Genomic DNA, 26,905 nt, shown 5'->3' with positions numbered 1-26,905 from the left:
GTCACTTTAACTGTCAGCTGTCAACAAGTTTGTAAACACCGCAGTCAACCCTGCCTCCTTCCCCTTCATCACCATTGTAGTTGGGGATTTTTTTTGCAATGTATTACACATGTTTGTTGCTGTTGATGTATGAAATGCTGTTTTTGTTCAACAATATTTTTGTTGCATGTATATTTGGTACATGTTATAATGTATACATCTTTGTTTAATATGGGGGAGGTCATTTGCTCACCTTTTATAACTTACATTCAATGTCTGGTAATGGATATTATGACTGTTTGAAGACCTCCCCTTATTGCCTAATTTTTCTTATTAGCAAAAATAAATGGCAGTACATACACACAACCAAGTTTTATATTTTTCTATCAATCCTAGACAGATCAACAATATTACATAAAAGTATATAAATAAATTACTTGCAATATGATCATTGATCTGTTTTATTCAAATAGGTACAACCGGTGGAGGGGGTGGTGGTGGTGGTGGTGGTGGTAATGAAATATGAGCCTTATTCTTCACTTTGTCTCTCCGGGAGCAGGGCGAAGATATATCACCTGTTTCTAAATATGTCTGTAATTAAACTTATTCATAAAAAATTACACTACTAACTAAGTAATCATCACACTTAAAGAATTGTTAAAACGTTCACATCTAAGAATGTAAATGGAATTATAGTCAATTACATTTGTTACAGCTTTGTCTCAAGCATTCGACAATTTGTTATTCCAGGTTTATTTTATATAGATTAATATGCATGGTGTAGAAATGAATTGCTAACACATCGACAGAATATTTCACAAAATTATGTAAATAATCATACATTTACAATCATTCTAAGTAATTTAGAAAAGTGTATCCTTGAGTATTGTTCAAAAACAAGAATTGATATTGTTTATAGACATTGTTCTATCTTTTGACTTTACACACGAGAAAGTTAGTCAATATCCTTTGTTTATGCTCAGAAAATTGCCAAAGCCTGACACAGTCTGCAAACCAAAATGATTTCCAAATCGATGTCTCAATCTAATAAACTAAGACACGAATATTTGGAAGACTAAACATTTTCCTTTAACTTTTAACAAAATACTTCCTTAATATTATGAGTAAGTTCATACATAGTTATCATTAAAAAAAATGTAAATTAGTAATAACCTAGGACTCATTTTACAAGAACAAACAAGAGAAAATATCGAGTTTTTGGTTCGATAGTTTGCATTGATTTAAGCATAACAATTAACTGCAGTTGAAAAATGCCATTGCAGAAGTCAGCAATTTCACAAAGTAAAATATTTTGCAGGCTCCTTTCTTGTATACTCAAATTATGTAATACTATACTTGTTATTGTCACCTTTCATTTATATGTATATTTTATTTGTATATACTTTATATTTTAACTTTTACATATATAATTATGTCGTTAAAGAATGCCAGAGAATATTTAACCTATAAAACCTGTACCCTGGAGTAATGCTAAAGAAGACATACACAGAAAACCCGTATTCTGGGGAACTCGTAAACATATTAAAAAACCACGTACCTAGGTGCACGTTCTTTGAAAAAAGTCGTAATTTTATTTTTGTTACATGTATTCGCACACATATACATTATTATATTAGCAATATGCAATCGCAAGAATTTTTATTCAAGAAATATTAGTATTTCAGCTAGTAGTGCTTCGGAATGGAAATGGTATATTTTGTATGTTTGTTTATAGTTTGTATGCAAACTCTGCATATTTTTGTCACACAACTTATACGTGTGGTATATATACTTCCTTTATGATAATTTCTGCTTATCAAACGGGTGATGCTATATTAAATACTTCTTGGCAAAACCAATTTTGACCCAGTCTTTCGATTCTACGCTTCGCTGACCTAGTTATTTTATTTTCTCCTGTATATTCCACATCACAGTTTTTACTAATAAAAATGTTTTAAAATTGATTTTGTCGAAATTCAAATTATAAAAATGAGGAGAAAGACAAAGATGTGTATTTAATAAAACTGCAATCCACGTTAAGCATGTAGCTACGTACGAAGGAGTTAATCATGACAACGATATGAGAACAAAACGCTGTTGTTGTGTTTTTATACACAAAAATTGATGCCAACAATACATAATCAATATTTGTTAACTTATTATAAGTATATTTAATTTCATAAAACATTGACAACTACTAGTATTTCTCGTTTGAGTCACTTCAAAGCATCGACCATTTGCAACATTGTTCGTGTCAACAAACTTGACTATTCAAGTCCTCAGTGTTTAAATTGTAGGTATTGAGATCTAAAACAAATACTAGTATTAATGTATAAGAATTTCAACGTTTTTTTGCAGTGAAACATTTCAATAAGGTGGTAATATTTACATTATAACAGCTACATTTATCTAAAAATGACGGCAAGCACCTACGAGATATGTGGCAACACGTCTTGCGTCTTGTGGTACAGACAACTTCATCTATCTCATCAGTTGCGAAGCTGGTTCTCAGCATTGGTGAAAAATGTGACCTCTGCAGAAGAATCAATAACCACCCCTCTACCATAAAATCCAAAAATCATTGAGCCCGTCGGGAAACATTTTTATATGAGTGCCCACAAATGAGAAAACATGACAGTATTAACCATTGACCATAATCACAACTGGACATACGCGGAGAGGACAAGGAATGAACATATTTTGGACGCGATTTCTTAATTTTTGATTAATTTTCATTTTTTCTTTTAATTAAATCAAACTACAACTCATTATAAACACAAAACCTTAGATTAATAAAAAGATAAAGATCAAAATTAAAAGCGCCGTGATTTTTAAGTTTTTAGCTCACCTGAGCCAAAGGCTCAAGTGAGCTTTTCTGATCACAATTTGTCCGTTGTCTGTCGGCGTTGTCGTTGTCGTCGGCGTTGGCGTTGTAAACTTTTCACATTTTCAACTTCTTCTCAAGAACCACTGGGCAGATTTCAACCAAATTTGGCACAAAGCACCACTAGGTGAAGGGGATTCAAGTTTGTTCAAATGAAGGGCCACGCCCTCTTTAAAGGGGAGATAATTGAGAATTATTGAAAATTTGTTGGTATTTTTCAAAAATCTTCTTCTCAAAAACTATTCGGCCTGAAAAGCTCAAACTTGTGTGGAGGCATCCTCAGGTAGTGTAGATTCAAGTTTGTTCAAATCATGGTCCCCAGGGGTAGGGAGGGGCCACAATGGGGGGATCAAGTTTTACATAGAAATATATAGACAAAATCCTTAAAAATCTTCTTCTAAAAAACTATCAGGCCAGAAAAGCTCAAATTAAAATGGGAGCCTCCTCAGATAGTGTAGATTCAAGTTTGTTCAAATCATGGTCCCCGGGGGTAGGGTGGGGCCACAATGGGGGGATCAAGTTTTACATAGGAATATATAGAGAAAATCTTTAAAAATCTTCTTCTAAAAAATTATTTGGCCAGAGAAGCTCAAACTTGTGTGGAGGCATCCTCAGGTAGTGTAGATTCAAGTTTGTTCAAATTATGGTCCCCAGGGGTAGGGTGGGGCCACAATGGGGGGATCAAGTTTTACATAGGAATATATAGAGAAAATCTTTAAAAATCTTCTTCTAAAATATTATGAGGCCAGAAAAGCTCAAATAAAAGTGAAAGCTTCCTCAGGTAGTGTAGATTCAAGTTTGTTCAAATCATGGTCTCCGGGGCTAGGGTGGGGCCACAATTAGGGGATCAAGTTTTACATAGAAATATATAGACAAAATCTTTAAAAATCTTCTTCTAAAAAACTTTCGGGCCAGAAAAGCTCAAATTAAAATGGAAGTATCCTCAGGTAGTGTAGATTCAAGTTTGTTCAAATTATGGTCCCCGGGGGTAGGGTGGGGCCACAAGAGTTTTACATAGGAATATATCGAATTTTTTTTTAAAAAATCTTCTTCTCAAAAACTATCGGGCCAGAAAAGCTTAAATTTGAGTGGAAGCATCCTCAGATAGTGTAGATTCAAGTTTGTTCAAATCATGGTCCCCAGGGGTAGGGTGGGGCCACAATTAGGGGATAAATTTTTATACAGGAATATATAGAGAAAATCTTTAAAAAAATTTCTTTTCAAAACTTTATGGCCAAGGAAGCTCAAATTGTAACCATCCTCAGATAATGTAGATTCAAGTTTGTTCAAATCATGGTCCCTGGGGGTAGGGCGGGGCCACAATGGGGGATAAATTTTTATATATAGAGAAAATCTTTAAAAATCTTCTTCTCAAAACTATAAGGCCAGGAAAGCCCAAATTTAAGTGGAAGCATCCCAAGATCGTAAAGATTCAAGTTTGTTTAAATAATAGTCATGGGGTATGGTGAGGCCACAATGGGGGATGAATTTTTACATAGGAATATATAGAGAAAATCTTTAATATCTTCTTTTTAAAGACTATTTGGCCAGACAAGCCTAAACTTGTGTAGAGGCATCCTCGGATAGTGTAAATTCAAGTTTGCAAAATCACAGTCCCTAGTGATAGGGCTGGGCCGTGATGGCGGTTTGAATTTTTACATAGGAATATATAGAGAAAAATCTTTAAAAATATTTTGGGAAAGTTTTCGATCCAAAACTCGGTACTTAGTGTGAAAGCACAGGTTATGCAGATTTAAGTTTGATGAAACCATGATTCCCTAGAGAAAAGGGGGGCCACGAAATGGAGGGGAGGGGGGGGGGGGTAAATTGGAATAGAGAAAAATCTTCTTACAGGTACAACAACAAAAGGGGCTTGGTATTTACCAAAAAAAAGAGGTGGATAAAAATTGGCAGATTTTCTATTTTTTTTTTTAGCAAGATCTACTGTACTTAGTTGTCAAGATATTTTGATACTGTAATGCTAATTTGATCAGAATTAAGGAAATTGTTGCTCAGGTGAGCAATGTGGCCCCTGGGCCTCTTGTTTTTTATTAACACGGATGTCAATTTTTTATATAACAAATTCACTCAATCAAGCATGAAGTTGGCAGTCGATTGATAACTCCAGAATAATCAGCTGCAACCTTCACTAACACCATCAATCGTTCATATCGCTAGGCATGTTTAGTGCTTTATACATTCAGTTAACTGGCTTAGTATCATTTTATTAGACCAGACACTTAAAGATGCCTTGTGTTGTTGATTCAGTGATATATATATATATATATATATATATATATATATATATATATATATATATATATATATATATATATGCATCCATAACATTTCCTTGCTTTTCCTCTCCGCGTCTGTCCAATGTTGTCCATTGGACAGACGCGGAGAGGAAAAGCAAAAAAACATGGCGTCATTGACAACGTGCATCAAGAACTTTCCCTTGCTTTTCCTCTCCGCGTCTGTCCAATGGACAACATTGGACAGACGCGGAGAGGAAAAGCAAAAAAAAAATGGCGTCATTGACAACGTTACAAACAACATTTTTAATTTGTATAACTGTCTGAAGAGCAGACATGGCTGAAAGCGCTAACAGTAAACAATTAATTAATTTGGGCTGTCGCATTCTGTTTTATTTATTTAAGCAGAGAGAGAGAGAGAAAGAGAGAGAGAGAGAGAGAGAGAGAGAGAGAGAGAGAGAGAGGTTATATTTACCTTATCCAACGAATTTGAATGGTGTGTAAATATTTTGACGAGGCATATCGACCAGTTATATTTATTTCATATGATTGATTAAATTATGATAAAACATAAAGCTTTGAATAGAACTTTTTTGACACGAATTTATCTTCTTTTAGCCTAATTGATGATGCAACGTTGTGCAGTTATTGTGACTTTGCGCAATACAATATTTAGTACGTCATTTCAGAGTTAATTTAGCTTGTAAAATGTAAAGTTTAAAAAAAAAATGAATTCAGTTCTAAATTAATTTAATGAAAATACTGAAGACTTGGGTAGCTAAGTGTGTTCACATACTCACAGTTTCGAATGCATTAGTTTGAATTGACTTGAAGAGAAACAGTTATTGATGTTTTATAAAACATAGACTAATGATTCTAAGTTGAAAATATTGAGTGCTGATGCTAACTGGTGGTGAACGTAATATCCAGGGCTGCGTTTTATGAACGTACTTATGACAGAGTCGCAAATACTTTCAGTCTCATGGAATGATATTTAAAGACCAAAACTCAGACAGAACCATATCTATACACTACAATGATGTTCATGATAATATTTTACAGCGATGAGAATGAAACATTGATTAGTTTGTTTTTAGTTAGCATTCATTAATTTGGTCGTAAGCTGTAAGTTCTGTTTAAAAAGCAGCCCTGTGAGTTTTTTGGTAAGTTCTTGTAGAGAAACACAACGAAATCCTTCTGTTTTCATCGCGTTGTCAGAAGGAACACAATGAGTGGCTTACGTGATTTATTACACGGGTGGTATACATATACACCTAATGTATGAGGTAAACACTATTTAAAAAAGCAGAATTTTTCGCAATCCATTCTTACATTGCATAGCATCAGCCTGGATCAAAAGGTCAAAAAGCGCATGAATAATCTAGGTCACTACTTTCCTATATTCCCAAACTAACCAACTTACGCTATAACACTCCTAATATCGTAATGACACCGTCAACAAGGCATACAGAAAAAAACCAAAATATGATGTGAAAAGCCATTTAAGCTGTCAGCTCAGGTGAGCTAGAAATTAAGAAAATGAATCAATTAGTTTTCAGACAATCATGAAACGTTGTCGCAAAAAGCTCAGAAAGAAAACCCGCATGTAGAGTTTTCTTTAGCCTGTTCAATAGTAATGCAAAGTTAAAGGATGTGTTTATACATGTATCAGTTTTTTTAAAGCAGAAGTTTAACAAAAATAAAAGATATTTAAGCATCTAATATTTATCTCGCATGTAATCTGTAAATGAAATATTTTGATATACAACTCAAATCAATACACCATATGGTTTCAACGAGAAATTATGATTAACAAAAACTGGATCTCTTATGTGCTTTGTAATGTTAGTTCATTTAGTAATGCGTTTGAATTAGCCCATTTTTTATGAAAGTTATACCGGTATTGGTCTTTACCCACCTCTGTATGCTGTCAAATAAAAAAATAGAATTATCAGAAAAAAAATTATTTATATAGTAAATGTCACTGAATGCAATAACGTTAAATAAAATAAAAGCAATTTAATTTTCATGGCGGTGTATTGCATTAATAAACGTACCAAGAGAAAAAGGTGCATCGAAAGTCATTTTGACATGAGGCTTATAAGTATGTTTAAACGATGCGATTGATCTTCATTTATTCAAATAACATATTATTTATGTGGATATTGTCTCGTTCTAAACTACTAGATTGTTATATTTCAAGTATTCATAATTGAACTTTATGAGATTTGTTCACCTACTCTTTTTATCAATAACAGCTGTAACACGCCAGAACGAAGGTGTAATAATTCTTGTATCGCTTGGTCTTTGTTACTTAGAATTATTTGACATAATAGGATTTGATTGATTGATGATGTCATAAGATAACAAATTTCACTGTTTGTTCTGAGCTCTGGTCAATGATTGTATGATAAAAATAAAGTAAAATAATATGTTTGTTCTTAGGCAATGGCGAAACATGATGTAACACACTTCAAAGAAAACGTAAAGAACACCAGGTCATTGCTACCTGTAGGTATGTTTATATTCTAAGAAAATAACTCTCCAGGTGGACATGCGATTAAATACACATGCAATGATTGATGCTAGGATTAATCAATTAACATGACTAAAATACATCACTTTAAGAATAAGGATGAGAACACTGTTTTAAAAATCGAAAGGTACTTGCATCCAACAATTTCGTTTCAATTCCTTGTTAAAATATGATTTTTTGGTAATTGATCAATGCGAGCGAAAATTAATAAGTAGATTTCATCCATTGTTTAAAAATATATACTAGTACATAATTACAAAATTCAGTTGCCAGCGGAATTATTTAAGAATAAGATATCTAAAAATTTCAAAATGTTCTTACGTTTTGATCTGTATTCTTTTTGATCAATTGATATTTTGTTAAAATATATACAAAAACAGTGCCACTTCTCACATCATATATTGTCAGTGAGTACAAAAAGTCAATGAAAAGGTGAAATAATATATCAACTTTTCTAAAATATAACGTCAGAATTTGATATACATTAAACACTTGAATTAACAAGCAGTCAATGTGCCTAATCGGTCACCTTAACAACTGCAATGTGGCGTTTAGAGTGTATGTTCATGTTTATTATACTAACAGAGTTATTGAATTTAGTCTTAATTTTCCAGGATTAAAAAAAACTTTCTTAATCCTAATAAAAGTATCAAAAAGTTGCAGCATAACATTCAGCGACATAATTGAACAAATCTTATGTACCAACAAAAAAAAAAAAAAAATACTGGGTCACAATTATACCACCCTAATATATATAATCGTAAGACCCCTTGCCTTAAAACCACCACCCTTGACCCAGGGCCTTGAAGTTCATAATTTTAGAAAAAAACATTCCTCCTCATAATAACTATGTAAGTAACTCATCGCATTATTACCCAGGTGTATAACTATGAACTTATAGTTCATCTGCTTAATATTCAGGAGCAAAGGAGATGGTTTTCAAAGAAATAATGTGTTTTCACTATTTAATCATAAAAGCCCCGCCCTACCACCAGAAACCTTAACCCAGATACCATGAGTTAACAATTTTTGAAGAGGCCTGGGGTGATTTTTGACAATTTTGGTAAGGAGCGCAATGTTTATTAGAATCGTGCCAGCAGCTTGGCTGTTAATCCAGGAATAAAGATGAAGATTTATTAAAAGATTGCATTATTTTGACTGTTTAAGTCCCATTTCTCAAACCTCATAGGGATAAAGGCTCAAAATTTCACACTTTTAACTCTGCTTTACCCTTGGTTGAAATTGGTTCAGTGGATCCAGAGAAGAAGATAAAGCTGTACCAAAGTTTACGACCGACAATGTATGAACGCCGACAGACAAACACAGATAGTAATAGGTCAACTGAGTGGCGAATTATTATATCATTTACATGTATAGTCCTATGCAGGAACACATATTTTAAGCAAGTTTGAAATTAACTAAGATAGGAGATCTAGAATCATTTCCCAAACGTCAATGATTAAAGAATCAACAGATTACATAATTCATATTTACTCCTTCATTATATTGACGTAAATGTGTTCTTAATATACAGAAATATTAATAATGTGCCATGTATTTAACATGAGTAGAAATTCACAGTATATCATTCATTTTTGTGCTTACCACTACACTGGAACCAACATTTGCATCACCGGTAGACACTGGTTGTGGAAGTATATCAGTGGTGAGGTCTGAAGCATCAGATAACTCAAAATCTGATTCATTCTCCGAAAATTTGATTTTGGAATCCATTACCTATAACCAGTAACATATCTGAATATAAATAAATAATACAAGTTACATGATATCTCTAGAAGTGTTACTCGAACAAAAAGAACGCTTCCTTTCCTTTTTTTACTCTGGGAAGAAATAATCAGCAACTACTTTCTTCAATGTTTCATATTTATTTGCGTTCAGTGAAAGCAAAATGTTTCTGTTTTTAATGTCAGGGTTTTGCATTTATATTGACTTATAATTACAAATCATTGAGAACAATTCATTTAATTACAAATCATTGAGAACAATTCATTTAAATTGGATTTTTCGTACATCAATAGATAACTTTTAATTCTAATTTTTATAATTTAGATTTACAGAAAAATCTTATACAAAAGTTAGCATCCGGGATCATAGCCTTCAGCTTACTGAAAGCTGTATTACTGATAAACTGTAAGAGAATCGGATGAGGTGGTATGCTATAACTAATGAACTACTCCTTATACATGAGCGAAAAAAAAATGCACTCGGTTTTTTTAAGCGCACACTGAAGTCAGTTAACAAAACTGCTTAAAACATACACTCTGAGCCGTCATATGGTATTACTCTAATTTATTATATTTATCAATTACATTGTAAGTGTGTAAATAATTAGCTCTATTATGTCAAAATTCCGAATAAATAGATATATATGAAAATATGAACCCCTGTAGTTAACTCGTACGGCACTTATCATTTTGACTCAAATTTTTGATTAAAAAGAGATTTAAATTAAGAAATTATAAGAAAGTGATTTACAAATAAAAGATAGGAAAGGAAACTAATAACTGAAAGAGGCCCAGTTAACATATTTGATGGTTCAAATTTTCATTTATTAATTCGGACATCATTTTAATTAGCTAATTAACTTAATCAGGCGTGAAGTTGGTAGTCGATTGATTACTATAGAGCGATCGGTGGCAGTATCAACACCTTCTTTAAGAGTGTGAACAAAGATGTTTATAATGTAGCTGTTCTTTTATAAAGTTTCTATAGTAGTTTAGTAGTAGCTTTAGATTTTGTTTTCTTTGTTTTTTACTCATGTAATTTTTTTTTGGTCCTGAAGAAGGGTCTGATTGTCCCGAAAAATTGACAATTTCTATTATTCGTGTTCTGTATATATATATATACCTCTGTCTCTGTGCCCTTTCTTTTCCTGGTTTTCCTGGTTTTATCAGGAAGTCCAAACACTTCTGTTTTTGAAACTGATAAATCAAAAGAAAAAAAAAGTCAACACTTGTTATTTCTTATGTAAATACTGCTGTTTCCATAAAACATAACCCTTTAAGGGAGGAGGATGTCCAAATATATTTGAACTAAAAGCAGACTAAGAAGGTTGTGCTATAAAAAGAAACAGCAATTAATTGTCTTAAAAGTAATAGAAGTCAATTAATCGTCTCTAGATAGGATAAAATCAACATTATAATGAACACATGATTTCCTGAACTCTCAACATCTTGTTTTCTGACTTATTATTGACGTTGATAATAAAATTCTATTTGAATGTAGTAATGATAAAATAAACGTGAATAAAAACTACTCATTGTAATGCGAATTTGATTGGAAAACGTGCAATGTCCAAGGAGCCACAAGAGGCTCATCGCCCACATTGCAACACTTGCCATGATGAAAATCAGATTTATGGAGTCGTATACAAAATATCTGGACATTGCAATCGAATAGATCCTGTTTATAAATATGTCAAAAATTTTGCGAGAATTTCCTATGCCAAACATTATATAATAAAGGCCCGTATATAACAGGATTAATTCATAGTCATATAATATTGTGTAATGCAGTTCTCAAGAAAATCGTATCCATATATATATATATATATATATATATATATATATATATATATATATATATATATATATATATATATATATATAACGGCCAGCGCGCTAGGTTTCGTTCATCATCGAAAGCAAGATTTTTGTCTTGGAGTGCGGTGGCCGCTCACTGCTAGGAGAATGGGTTCCAGAGGTTATGAGTTCAAGCCTCGGTAAGGGCGGAAGATGGAGCTCCAACAAAAGTGAATTTATCCGTGCTTTATATATATATATATATATATATATATATATATATATATATAAATCTATAATCGTCACCTGAAGAAGGATGTTAATCCAGAAAGCGCTAGTGAATAGAAATGTTGGAACTGTTCATTTTCTATTTCTTTTTTGATTTTTTATACTTTGTGATATCACCTTTCACTCTTTTTGGATTATATATATATATATATATATATATATATATATATATATATATATATATATATATATATATATATATATATATATATATATATATGCAATCATACAAATCAAATCAAATTACAAAAATGTCTAACACATAAACGACTTATGTTGATCAACTGTAATTATATAAGCTTTTACATGATACATGCAACCATCAAAAGTATCAGAAATAAAAAAAAAACCTTAGTGCAAACATATACATTGTAATTTTTAAAGTCTTAAAATTCTAATGTCCATTACCAAGAGCAAATCAAATATAATATGGTAACTTTGCTTACAAATACAAATGTATACAATTATGATGTGTTTAGTAGAGTATAATAATGATAAATTATTAACCTGTGATTTTTACTTTGTTATTTTTTATCATTTGTAATATGCAACACTATATAAATATACTGCAATAAAATGCAATCATAGATATATTAATTACTTGCCTTTTCCCCACACCTCGCCTGTTTTAAGGATCATTAATATTGTGTTGCAAGGGACTTCCTCAAAGTACTCCTCATCTACCTCAGTCCCATCGTCCATCAACACTAATTTAATATCCTTCCCGATGTTGAACTTTGTCTTGGCTGTAAAGAAGCATATATGGCCATTAGGTTTATTCCAAACAGTTATCAAGCTTACTCTATATGGTAGTTACAGTAGGCTTGATAACTTTGTCCTGCCTTTCATGGACTTGAACGACGCGACGTATTTCTGCAAACAGTTACATGTACACTAATATAGGGTATATTTCCATAGAAAGTTACAGCAAGACCCTTACTGACCTTAAGTGTTTGTATGCTATGAAAAAATATGATAAAGATATGTTAGGTGCGACCTCCATGTGCTGTTTATAGATTACTGTTTCTGTTTTGAAATTTGAAATGCTGTCAATGACTAATGTTGTTTTTTTTCTAATCCAAACAGTATGTCAGAGTAGAATAGGTATGTACACATTTTTAATTGTTTGTCATATCGTAAATGCTTTTTTTTTAAATTAACAATCAGATTTAATGAACATTAATTTGTTTTACCTTGAACAATAGTCAACTAAGTACCATTTGACAATTATCAAGTAACATCACAGAACAAAGAATTTTCAGAGAGAGAGAGAGAGAGAGAGAGAGAGAGAGAGAGAGAGACATTAATATGTTAATTAAATTTTACAAAATACAAATTCTCGCTTCCCCCTAAAACCATTCTTAATATTTGGAGATATATGATCAGTTTGTAAAATGTAAGTTGTGATTTTTGTGATTGAAAGTTTAAACGATAAACATTATTTTACCTTGTACCTTGATATTTTCTGATTTTATTTCTATGCACTCGATGTAATTTGTAATTTCAAAAAAAATAAAAATAACAGAGTATGCTTATGAACGTATAAATAATACAAATAAAAACTAATCGTCACAAAAGTTATTAAATTTATATTTAAAGTTTCGTGAAATGTTCATTACAAACCTTTCTCCACTAATTCATTATAACATGCAGAACCGACGGCTTTCTTGTGTATTTGATCTTTGGTCCAAACTTTTAGCCACTTTAATCTACTGCCCCCTGGTTGATCATTTTTACTCTGCAATAATATGAAACATGTATTAATTTTTGATAAAACAGACTAGTGTGTGAAATAGACATTTTCTACAGAACTTCACGAATTCTTTACATTCATTCTGAAAAATTTCAACTACATCATGGTCTAGCGTGCATTTGTTTCTGAAATATCACAGGACCTTGGGACATTCAAAGCAAAATGCTGTTTCATATAGAAGGAGTACACCATTTTTTATATTTTATACTTTGATCATAGAAGAGATCGTATTATCAAATAAAAAAAACTGGGCGTATATTTAAGGCTGACTTTAATTAAGGTTTTCCGCTGGGAGCGGAAAACCTAACTATTATTCTGAAAAATTTTCAAATTTCTTATTATTTTTTTTTCTTCTAGACGCCAACTTTGATCCTTAATATCTCGCTCGTTTGTTCACCGATTGTTTTGAAATTTTCAGGACTGTTAACATGCTGCGTGATGTTGTCATTGCTTATTTGAGTTGAGAAAAATCCCTATCCGGTTTTGAGTTATTCCCCTTTTAGTAAAATTTAACGACTTCTTTTGTCCAGGAGGTTTAGCTTTAACGATGACTAGCAGAGTCTCAAAGATGGGCTGGTTTGGAAGCTAATACATTGAATTTGTGCGAGATATATTTTATTTATTATATAAATGCAAATAAAAGGGGTGGTATAGATGTTGAAACAAAGGTAAGAAAAAAAAATCAAAAAAATTTGCGTATTATCCGTGTTAGTTTTCTACCTGATAAAAATTTGTTATAACATGTATTTTAAAAGTTCTTGGTCTTACTCAGACCTTTCATTCGGTATGCCGAAAAAAGGGCTTGCCCTTATAATTAGGGAGTTAGAGGCGTCCAAAGTTTCTTGTCAATAACTTAAAAAGGAATAAACATTTCTAATGCATTATTGAAGCAAAGTTGTAAAGAAATTAATTTTGAATCCTTTTATAGTATTCAATTTAATGTTTTCGTAATTTATAGTCAGTATTTGCAGAAACAATTGTTGTCAGTTCGGTCCATTTTTGTGGGGGTGCGCACGTTTATGAGGTTATGAAAGGGCTTCTTGTAATGCACTAACTGATACATGTAGTGCGCAAAAATAATTCCACATAAAATTCCCAGATGTTTTTAGTCATATGTACATTTTCATTTCATATAGATGAACCTCTTTGACCTTATTTTTGTTGTTTGTTTCATAACTGTGCCCCTGTCTACATTTAGATGCATTACGAGACTCAGGTAACCGATCGATAGGAGAGTCGCTAGCTGTATTCAGGCCGTCGCCTAGACGATAGTGCATGTGCTTGTAGAGCTGGACGTACACGTTTAACGCGTCGCCCCACTGTGTTACTGTAACAGAGACATTTTGAATTGTTTCAGTACTGGGAGATGTGTTAATAAAATGGTTCCAATGCATGATAATTAAACTCAACTTTTCTACAATACGTATACACGGCCGTCTTATAAAGCACGATGTGTATTACTGACATGACAAATGTACGCTGGTAATTTAAACGAACGCGGGATTGCTCCCGATAGAACAATTCTTTTAAAGCAAAAAAAGAAATACTGATTTGCGATGGATATAATATAATTATCATCGTGGAGATGGTTTTTAAAAGTGAACTTAATATTCGTATACGATAATATTTGAATCCAAAGCCGCTAGTTTTAAGTTACGGTTATCAGGGATATTAATTATGACTTGCCCCGCGTTTCAGGTTTTTTACTTGCAAAACATCTACAAACGAAAATACCAAACAACCTTCAGCAGCAACGTATAAATTATTTATTCCATACACAATTCTAAAGAGGTAATTAAATAAATTTTGTAAATGCTTTATACTTGTATACATTCGCTATCTTCCATGGAAAAAAGTGGCATGGAAAAAATGTTGTTCAATGTTCATCAAATACGCTGTAGTCTTAGCAATCGAAAATAATTAACAAACTGTATATTGATAGATTGACATATCAAAAAACAATCAGACCCGCAATGTGTTTTTTTACAAGTTCTATAAAATGTAGAATCAATGACTGAATTCTTTACCGTATTCCGTGTTGGTTATTTTGAATCACGCGTGTACGTTATGTGTAGCCATATAGATGAACACTTTAAGTGTTTAATTTTTATAAGAAATTGTGTACATGTAGAGCAATGCAATGCTAGGACAATTAAATTCCAACAATGTATATGGTGAGGCCGGTCAGACTGATACTGGTTCTGCTTGTTCTACAAATAGCGAATGTAAGACGAAGTATTTGGGTGTTATATTTTAAACAAATATAAGTATTGCTTTCTTAAAAGCTTGCATTACTCATCAAAGTATTTTATTGGAATCATTCTTAGTTACCTTAACTGCATATGTACCGCTCGGTCTGTATCCCGGAAAAATTGACTACCATCCGAAATTTTCCATACAAGGTCTACAGACTTGCAGCTAACATTAACTTTAAAAATACATTTTAGAATTTGCCGCTGTTTATAAATTCATTAAAAAGACGCGCAGAATCAAGTGGTAATATGTCGTTTGATATGGGATTTATGACGTCTATTTATATTGTTTTCATTAAAATTATTTCATTATTTCAAGCTTGTGGGTGGAATGAAATCAGTTTCACATGTTATATGACATAAAGATGTCCTCTCCCCACTTTTTCTCGCAGCAACTATTTTTTTTAAAATTTACATAAAAAATTGAATTATCATGGAGTTGCCCCCCCTTTTTTTGTAGCATGTAAAAAAAATGGTATGAAAATCATGATATTATGAGTGAAATTTTAAAAATTTTGGAAAATTCTTTTAAAAAAAAAATCTTTTTTTGCTTGTCAAGATTTGTTGGATGAGTTTGCCCCATCCCCCCCCCCCCACTTTCAAAAACGATGCTACGTGCTTGGAAATTACTCATTTCTTTATTCCCCTCTTTAATAAACAAAACAAACGAACAAACATAACCGATCCAGATAAATATAATTACATGTATCAAAAATAAACTTAAAAAACAAACTACACATTCATCCTTCACCCACAATATTGCCTTTTCGATATTTGTCATCGTTGTAGACCCGTTTAACAATCTGTTACATTATATATGTAAGTAGGTGTTTGCACGACAAAGAACCCCTTGCTGATCTACATTTTCATTAACGCATACAAAGAAAAAATATATTTTGATTTATTTTTGAATTTCTTTTGATGTAAAAAAAAAAGAGAAGAAATTGGTTCTCAGTCTCTCTTTATGCCTGTTTGTTAGCGGTTAATCCAAGTTCATTTTGAATATCCTATTGTAATTTAAAAAGTGCAATGGAAATTTTTTCATGCAATATTTCGGATAAAGCAATGAAGAGTTGTTTCTTGATATTTTATTTGACCATAAAATTGTAAAATGCTAACATTGAAAATTGTGCCCGATTTCTTTCTTTTTTTTAAGGTAAAACCTTATTGATTTAAAAAATGATTCTTTGAGACAAACAAATTGACATAATCAATAAGAGTTTGACAATCTCTAACTGCAGGTCTGTAGCTTTTAGTCAGAAAAAGAATCGGATGGACGACCTAGGACACAGATCGTCCATCGGAATTTCTTGAAAATTGCCATTATTTTCGTACGCGGACGCAATACTCACCGAGACTAAATGGTTCGTATCTTAAGTTTTAACTGCTTTGAAAGGTTATATTGGTTTTCTGATAATTATGAACATGAATATTTAAATAAAAATGGTGAAAATTATAGTAAAATTACCGGCATCGGTCTTCTCCGTGCGCGGATCTAGAAGGGGAAGGGTTCCAGACCCCCCCCCCCCCCCCCCCGCGAAATTTCTTTCAATTACGTGTACATTATAAACTTACCAAATATGCCTCGGACATCCCTTGATAAACTCAAATAACCGTCTGACCTTTCAACCCCCACTTCGGAAAAATTGTCTGATCCGCGCATGTTCCCCCTCATCGAAATACAAAATTATTCTTCAAAACCCCTTGTAAAATTTCCAGGATCTCCGCATATATACTTAGAGATTCATTGGCGCTTGCGTTCGATAAAAATGCGTGTAAAACGTTTGCCAATGGTCTTTTTACCTTCGTACCGGGCATAACCACAGTCCCACTCTGTGAATAAAATGCGACGAATCAAACTAGAGACAACGTGTTAAGATCTGTATTTGCTTATAAACATGTACATGTAGTATCATCGTGCAAAATGCACTGTTCAATTATAATTTTTTTTTTTGATTTTAGTTGTAAAATTCGTAATTTTTTCTCACAGTTTATATCTTACAAAGTTACTTTTTTATTTAGTGATCGACACTTTTCAGACTTTATATGTGATTTCAAAGAGACAGAGTGTCATGTCTCAAGGACTGTTAATCTCTTAAAACATCATTGTGCAATTATCAGATTTTCATTTCTTGGACATGAAAGACTCACTGAGTTTATTAAATTATTTTATATCTGTGAACCTTTCACTCAGCTTACTTAATTTCATTACCTGTCAATTTATACTCATTGTTAAGATTCTTATAAATAGTTATGTACAATTGTCAATGCGCAGTCTGGAATACGGCGGCCAGCCCCGGCCACGTCCGACTCTCCCAGAGTCTTGAGTCCGGAGGCCACTACTGGCCATATCCGAATTGTTTGTAACATGTCTGTCTGTTAAATTGTTATAATGTTGCCATCGTTGAGTCTCGTCCAATAATGTGGAATCTTGCATCAATTGCCTGTTTATTTCTCTGGAACTGTATACTGGTCTGGTGTACCTTTGGGAATACGGCAAACCTACCCTTCGTTTTAGCTTACGGCCCACAGCGCGCCACAACATTATACCTTATACACTTTACGCCAACATTCCCTCACCCGGTTCGTACTGCACACGACCGATGCAGATCCAGACGAATTCTCTATTACCAATCTACGCGGTCACAGATATATAATACTTTGTTTCTCAGTGTTTACACATCTAATATTGTACTATGGTCAGCTATCAATTTTTTGTAATACGTCACAAGTATGACGCAGCTACGACGGAAAACCTAATCGTTGCTTGCAACGAGCTCGTCTCTAGTTCATATATACGGATTATTTCTCTTATATATCCGAATACCGCCATATTAGTTGTCGAGTTCTATTGTTATGTAGTCGTAACACACCCCTATATAAGGCCAATAGCAATATTCATGCTTCACCGACAACTACTGCACTAGTTATGGATATCCAATGAACGAAAAAAACAAGACTGATACATGTAAACATATTTCAAAAATCTTCAATAGCTGTTGACCGTTTTCCTGTGTCTGTTATAACATCGCACATGCGCAAACCACACACTGTGGCAGATCGTGCAATGACAGCATGGATTTAATATACGAAATCGCTTTTTTAGAAACCGATGGTTACGACGTTACGTTGTTACTTTCTTGGATTTCACTATCATTTACGAATACTGTGTTGGAGGAATTGCCGCCGGAGTTAAAATATGCAGACGTTATGCACTCAAAATGATACGGTTACATTGAAAATTCTTTCATTCTTTCAAAGAATATATCTATTTTATGTTTCATTGATTTAGAGTTTCTTTAATAGCTCGTTCTTACACAAATTTTACTACAATGTGTAGTTTATGAATTTAGAAGTCCGTGCAACCTGAATGCTTTGATCGAAAAAAAACCGAAGGTAACCTACTCGACCGGTATATATCCCCAAGTGGCATATTAGGGGCGATTAAAACTAATATGGCGACCAAATGACTTTTACGTATTCATGTCAGCTTCAACCCGTGTACGTTTTGAATGATATCTATTCTTATGTTAACAATATACAAAGCTAACATCCTAACAAATCCTACAAATTATTGTAAAACAACGATGTAAAATATATTGCCTCACATGTCTTTCCTTACTAATTTTCAAAAGCTAAAGGCGCACAACAGCAATACTTACGGTGTACACAAGCGTGCATGAAAGTCGGACGAAGTTTATTAAATGAAAACGCAGATTCTTGATCCCGACTGTTTTTCTTTCTTTTTTGACTCCCTTTTAGCTTCGTTACCCAAAACAGTTTTGAACTGATTTCCATGAAACTTTTAGGGATCATGTAAATTTACATTACCTCAAAGATGTTGAAGTTTCCACAGCAACATCACGTCCGTTTTTTAACGTTACGTCATTTTTAAAATTTTCGAAAAGTCATTTTGTCCGCGGTGTTACTCAAAAAGGTTTCCAGACAGAGGCTTTATTTTTTGTGCTTATACATTTGTCAATTTACCTCAAAAATTTGAATTGTTCGATCAAATAAAAAACGTATGCCATATTTGTAATGCTTATTAAGCTGAATCTAACGCTGAAAATTGTTTGAAAATCCGACGATGCAATACAGAGATATCGGGGTTTAAAAACTGAAAATTCCAGAAATTTTAATGTCGTGCTCTTGGTTTTAAAAATAGCGTAAAGTTCAAAGTGAAATTAACCCGTACCGAAAAAAAAATAATTGTTAAGTCGTACTTAAACACATCCGATTTTCTTTGCTCTAGTTTTTCTTTTATGAATGTGTTATCTTGAGCGATTTGGAAATGCTAGGTTAACTTAAACATTTTCTAGACCTTAAATCTGAGAAAACAGCACACCAGCATAATACTCTTATTAAACAAACATGCATATGCATGCACTTCTGATTCTCTGTACTATGCATGCATCAAACGTTTGTTGTTTTTATTTTAATCGACAAATTTACAAGACATATGACGAAAGTCGTATGATCTGACTTGTTTAACTAAGAATATTTCTGCACCATAACACTCATAGAGGTCGGTACATGTATGATGCCCTCAAATTTTGTTTATTTATTTATTAATTGTTTATTTTGCAATACATTTATGCCTTTTGTCTTCCATTTGATGTTCACACATATAATCCTTGAATTGTAACAAACAGGCTATTTGAGCGCTAATAACTCAAGGTTGAGACCGGGTAATTTCGCTCTGATTAAGTTTGTGGATTCAAATTGCTTAACTGATGACTTGCTTCACATCACCTAACAACTGATATAAAACTGCACCCAAGGCAATCAGCCAAATAAGATTCCGCATGCCACAGGTGGCTGGTTTCATTTGCTAATTTTGATTTAGAAAATCAATACAAACCTGGATTTAAGAACTCTCATGCAGATTGACTTAACAAACTAATGTCATGTATTACATTTCAGACAAATGTATGAAAGTAATATTTTAATCTATTCAGTAAGAGATTTTTTTGTAGAGATTTTATCTGAAGATTCACAATCCCTGGTTCGTGATATATTCTGCTGAAATGGTATGAATTGTTACTTTGATAGATAGACCACGAACTGCCATATATGTCTGCTGAGGAAGGTTCCAACTAACCAGCGAGCACATCTTATGCTCATCCAGACAGCATACCCCCATGATGTGGTGTGCATGAACTTCCTGATATTTGAGCCATCAAAAGGAAGCTACCAGCAAATACTGATTATTACAGATCATTTTTCTGGGTTTGCTGTTGCTGTGACCAGATAAAACAACAGCAGATGCCTTTTACAACAGTGTCATAACCAATTATGGTATTCAAGGCGGGTACTTAGTGATCAGGGTGCGAATTTTGACGGCAATATCACCAGAGAACTAAGTAACTTTACAGCGATAAAGAAATCGAGAACCACCCCTTACCATCCCATGGGTAATGATATGTGTGTAACATTCTATAGAACTTTACTTCATATGTTTGGAACTCTTCCAAGAATGGTTCAGGTCTGAAACAGCACAAGGCACGAGAGTACTGGAAAGAACCTTGTCAATTCACGTTGCATTCGGAATCAACAAAAAGGAAATCCTTTGCAAAGTATATTGAAGACTTGCGACAAGAATTAAAACAGCTTACAACCTGGCCAGAGAAGTAACAAATAGCTCAAGGTCAAAACAAGGCACTATGATAAAAAAGACCTACATGTACCAGTCTATGTGGTGCAAAGACAAAATGCAACAGGGAAGAAAGGAACCGTACACCGTAATCCAATGTATTGACCCAGATTATGAGGAAAAGAGACCCATTCTAAAGCCAAGATCAACGACACATATATTATAACAAGAAAAAACCCATAAATAGATCAATAAAATGAGGCTGCAGATCAAAATGAGTCAACTTAGTCAGCGAATGAAATTTCGTTGGCTTTACCGGTACAGAAAAGAACTCCCATAGAGGGTTCGAGAAAAACAACTGTAAAAAAGAGGCAACTCAGCCAGAAACGATTACCGCGCAATACAAAATTGAGGAGGGAGATGGCTTTGAGCCTAGCTAGATCGGGTGAGTTGGAAAAGAATACTGAAAATACAGTGAGAAAATATGTTTGAGTAAAACGCCCGCCGAGGAGATTAGCCGATTATCAGTTATACCAAATTGATATCAGGCGAACTGATGATTTACACATTTTGAGACAGATGTTAGAAGTGACAAGTCGTGTAGAAGAAAAGTTCATTTAACTGAATACCGGTTGTTTCGCTCTATGTAATTTTCGCCCATTTACACATGCAAGCGATTTCGCCCCGTCTTGCATTCGTCCAGATGCAGTTGTGTTCACACAGATATTATTTGCAACGTAGAATTTGCAGTCTTAAATTCGCCCTCTGACAAGGAGGGCGAAAAGGGCGATAATTAAACGGGGGCGAATATTTCCTTGTATATACAGTACTCAATTGCATTCAAATTTAATAAACAAATTGTCAATTATTTTTAAATACCAGTAGACGTTTCTCACTGGTGAGAGTTTGTAGTAGTGTGTCTTTTACTTTTAGTTTATATAGTATCAAGGTATTTTGATTCACATTTCATTCATTCACTAAATATGCAATATCTTATTCTTTGCGCTGCACTATAAAAAATATGTGTTGAATAAGCTTAATCACCCCTTTTAAAATTATGGCTTAGTCTCAATATATACTGCTAAGAAATGGTTTTGGAAGATTCCATTTATATTATTTTATGCATTGATTGGTCAGTATTGGTCACTGCTGAAGGTGGCGGGAGCATTTCTTTTGTGATCTGGTTTTGTAATTAATTCTACAAGACTTGATGAGGATTGAATACGGGTGTGAAATTGTCAACTTCAAGGCTTACGATAAGTTTCAATCTTAGATTTGTAAGTAATTATCTTTTTCACTGTAATAGGTAATTGCGAAAGTATATGTTAAGGATATAAGTAAAAAAAGATTAAATCTGTTTAAAATGGTATGAGTTTGAGAATGAATTTTTTTTAATAAACTTTATGTGTGTAACTGTGTAATGGATTATTATCAAAAGCAACAAGAATACGTTTTATTCATTAAATTGTTCAGAATGCAAATTTTAAGTAAATATACGATATACAGGTCATATATGGTGATCATCCATTCATGATATGTAATGCAGTAGACTGGTCAAGAAGGACCTGCACTCAGTTCCATAAATTGGTAACTATATGGTTCTTTCATTGTTATGAATAGTTTAAATTATATCAATAACGGTAAATATATTCAACCAATCAGAAATATTGTTTAAAATAAATTATCAAGTCGTTGCTTTTTGCTGAAACATGTAATTACAATGTATATAAATATATATATATAATAGTAAAAATATGTTACATGTGTGAATGTCTTTGCAAAATTTGTGTTTGTATTGTCTCTGCTGTGTGCTTATATGTTCATGTATGTGTTGTTCTAGGGTGATATCCTGATGTTTTTATTGTTCTATAATATCCAAACAATTGTAATAAAAAAGAATCGAAACCTCAAATCGACGTGGTATTCATAAGCCATCCTGCATCAAGACCCGGTTACAATTGTAACAAAATGTTTTAAGTCTTGAGAAACATGAGACGGCCAGTTGTTAAGGCCGATCATGTCAGTTACTGATCGCTTTAATAGTTTTATAGATGATGGTTAAGAATCCATTCCGCAATATTTCAACTTTAATATGTGTTCGTATATGAACTTACAGAATAGCAAGAATAGCAAGAACGTTTAATTTTGTATTTTTACATCTGAAACTATACTTCCTTATATTAACCTAAAGAGTAGCGAAAACGGTCAGTTCTGTGTGAACTTTTTCATGACGTCAGAATGATAATCGCCAGCGCTTATCACTAGAAGGTTGGATTATTGTAGAGATTAAGGTAGTCCATCCATAACTATCATATTTCATATCTAATAGATTGCAAGTGTAATCACTAAACTTTTAGTGTGATTTTAAAGGGTTTATAAAATAATAAAAATTAATTACAGAAATTGAAAAAAATAATAATATTAACAAATTTATCATATACTGAAGTTACCATTGAAGTCTATGGGAAAAATGCGTTTTTAGATATATCTTTTTAGAACAAGTAATTTCTCTTTGTAAACAGTTGCAAAAGCTTTCCCTTTCTTCGAATATGCTAAAATAATGCATAATTTATAATAAATAATTTCAGTAAATGATTTTATTTAATTTTCTTAAAGGGCAGAAGACTCTTTAAAATGTTTTAAGTGCAAAAAGTTAATTTAATTGAATACATACGGCGTGGTATTACATAGTCCCAATCAAAATAAATACATCCGGTATGTCAAACATAGTACCGTATTTACAATACTGATTCAAATACTTTATCTCTAAGGAAAAAGTGAGGAGATGTTCAATTTCAATAAAATGAAAAGTAATAATATTCTAAATTATCATTCTAAAAGACTCACCGTTTGGCCTCCATAGATTACCTGTCATTAATAAAAAGTCAAATTAGAAAATAAATCAGTATAATTTCTCTCTTAGACTAGTACTTAATATAAAAATATATATTGTTTACAAACATTGAATAAAATAAGAAATAAATAGATTGTGATTATTTATGTTTTTAGCGACGTAATAAAGGAAATATTTGTAGAAGGAGGAGGCCCGATACAAACATGGTAAAACATACAATGAAAATGAAACGTTGCAAGATTCTATAAATAAAAGTTATGCAACAGTCTCATGGTCGCAAAAGCACACGCACAGAAGCTGCAATTCAACTTTTTCTTCTTCAACAATCGCTACCTTCCTAGCGGCTTCACTCATTTAGAGGCATTTAATTTTTGGGAGTTGATTTTAAATCAACTCTCCTATGCAGTTACTAAGGCAAACCGAAAGTGAAACAGTGTTTGGACCTAAGCACAAACTAACACCGCTGATAACATTTAGTCCTTGAAAATTAACGATAAATTCGATGTAATGTATTCTAAAACATTCTTTTTCAGGAAAACTTATTTATAGATGCCTTGTAAATAGTGACATTTTAAATGGTACGAACAATTTAGATATTTTTTGTAGTCGTACATTGTATGTATTCATACGCCAGAGTTCAATATATATCTGTACATCTCCGACAAGCAGAGAGTATCTCTTGCTTATCGTAGATTAACGGAGACAGCCGAGCGTCTGGTTGAAGGAGACTATAGTTCAACATTGATTGGACCCGTACTATATGTAATATATAGAGTACTTTTTAACGAGTGTATCTTCAGATAACAGACGAGGGGGGCTTGTCCCCCGAGTCTGATATCTGAAGATGCACGAGTTAAACAAGTTACTCTATATGTTTTGTATCATTGTTCTCGAGTACTGAGTTACCTATGATCTATCAAATTTCACGTAAAATAATAGCGCGTGATTCTTGTATATTCTCATTGCACTGAGTTACCCGTGATCTATCAACATTTTCATTCGGCAGACCTCGGCTGAATCGTTCCTTATCTAACTTTGATGTAGGCTACGGACTCGGTCGAGCGTGCTCTATATTTCATTGTATGCGAATTACTACGACATACGCGAGAGGAAAATATCCATAATATAAATGTTCTAGATGAACATGACCACCGGTTTGCCGTTTTCCGGAAACGTTTTAGATGCGCGCATAAAGGAGTTACATGTATTATCAAAAGGCTTAGGTACCAAAGTACGACAAGCTGATCCGATATTGCCGGAAGATGAGGAGATAATCTGGACTAGTGGAGTATTCGGGTTACACTCTTCTCAAGCTCTACAGTTTTCTTTTATAACTGCAAGATATTCGGTCTGAGGGCGTTTGACGAACACCGGAATTTAGAGTGCTCCCAGTTTGAAATTGGACAAGATAAGCAAGGGAAATTTATTCGATGTACAGGAAGATCATGTAAAACATACAAAGGAGGACTAAAACATCTGCAGCTATCCAACAAAGACTTGAAACATTACTGCCAAGAAGGCAAATTGTCGTTATTTTAGTAGTTTTTACAATAATTATCTCACTTTACAAAGGTTCTGGTCATATATTTTTTTCTATTGGTGTAGAGACAATTATGAATAGAAACATTCAACGTTTTTATTTAATTTTCAGGTGAACGATGCCTTGCCGATTTCTATCGTACCTATCTTGACGCTCTCAGTAATGAGGGACCTCTCTACCGCCGGCCCTTAGCCCTTTCCGGTAATGTCTGTGTGCGCTATGGCGAACAAGTACTGGGGGTCAACAAACTCAAGGGACTAATGAAGAAAATCGCAGGTAACGCGGAACTGGAGGGAAACTTCACCAACCACTCAGGCAAGAGGACCTGTGCCACCCAATTATACCAAGCTGGAATCGATGAGCAGGAAATTATGTCTCGAACAGGTCACAGGTCAGAAGTAGCAGTTAGAAAATACAAGCGGTCTAATTCGGCACTACAAGAGCGTGTATCCGAAGGTTTGAATCCCCCCAACGTGAAGAAAATGAAATGTGAAACAACTATGGTTGAAATGAGTGAGTCTGAAAATAACAGGAAGGAAAATTTGAATCCGCAGTCCGACAGTATGGTAACAAGAGGCGCCGTTCCAAAATCCATTTTTGATAATTGTGTTATAATTTTAGGCCTTGAGTGGCTGTGTGAGCAGGGAAAACAATGATCAATTGAAATAATGTTTACATCTCGTTTTAAACATTTAGTAACTGTTCTGTTAAACTTCATGTAGCACATGAGTTTGTAAATAATAAATACAAATTTGTTATTTTTTCTTGATTTTATTTTAAGAATAAAGTGTGATCAAAAATTATGGAGTGTTATCTATCAGAAATTATTGAGTGTGATCTATCACAGATACACCACATAAAACTGTACTGTATCAAGAACAAATGAATAGCTGACATCAACGGGAAAGCTCGCAAACAATGATACAACTTTGAAATATCGATTACTGATACGTAGTTTGATGGAATTAATTCTTTGAATTTTACACAACATCATTCATATGGGGTTTTTGCGAAATTCTTGTCGGAGAATAATTCATATTTTTAAAAAAATGCATAATTCAAATACATATTGGAAACAACTTGCCATGAAAAATTATATATCGTTGATCTTAAAATAAATAATAATCGGTAAAATCAACTCCCGTCAGTTCTTCAGTACTTTGATTATATTTACATCTGTTTTTGAACAAACTGATGCACTCATCGTAAAGCATAAAAATTAATTTATTTTTTAAGTAAATAAACATCCGGGCACAAGGTTAAAAAAAGCAAGCTTGTCTAATACATGAATGGAAACTTGAGTCGTACATGATCATTTTCATTTCGTGCAGTTTCTGCTTTGTGTTTAGTTGGTGATGATTTCAACCGATCATTAATCTGGTTAGAACTGGATTGTTACGTTGAAATGCTCTGTAGGGGGTAAATAAAA

At 33.1% G+C, this 26,905-nt stretch overlaps 2 long non-coding RNA genes across 2 annotated transcripts; both read right to left on the bottom strand.

Moving 5' to 3' along the window:
* Positions 1-425: 425 nt before the first annotated feature.
* LOC136274810 (uncharacterized) lies at positions 426-10,598 on the bottom strand. Its single transcript, XR_010713226.1, has 3 exons — positions 10,523-10,598; positions 9,260-9,391; positions 426-570 (listed from the first exon to the last, which is right to left on the bottom strand). It is a non-coding gene; the product is annotated as an uncharacterized lncRNA (long non-coding RNA).
* A 1,497-nt stretch (positions 10,599-12,095) lies between these two features.
* LOC136274842 (uncharacterized) lies at positions 12,096-23,950 on the bottom strand. The gene is made up of 3 exons (XR_010713267.1): positions 23,930-23,950; positions 13,108-13,222; positions 12,096-12,230 (listed from the first exon to the last, which is right to left on the bottom strand). It is a non-coding gene; the product is annotated as an uncharacterized lncRNA (long non-coding RNA).
* Positions 23,951-26,905: the final 2,955 nt, after the last annotated feature.

This window comes from Magallana gigas, chromosome 4, assembly GCF_963853765.1.
Source record: "Magallana gigas chromosome 4, xbMagGiga1.1, whole genome shotgun sequence".
Classification (NCBI taxonomy): Eukaryota; Metazoa; Mollusca; class Bivalvia; order Ostreida; family Ostreidae; genus Magallana; species Magallana gigas.
Note: the sequence above shows the minus strand (reverse complement) of the source record. Positions and strands in the feature narration are given on the sequence as shown.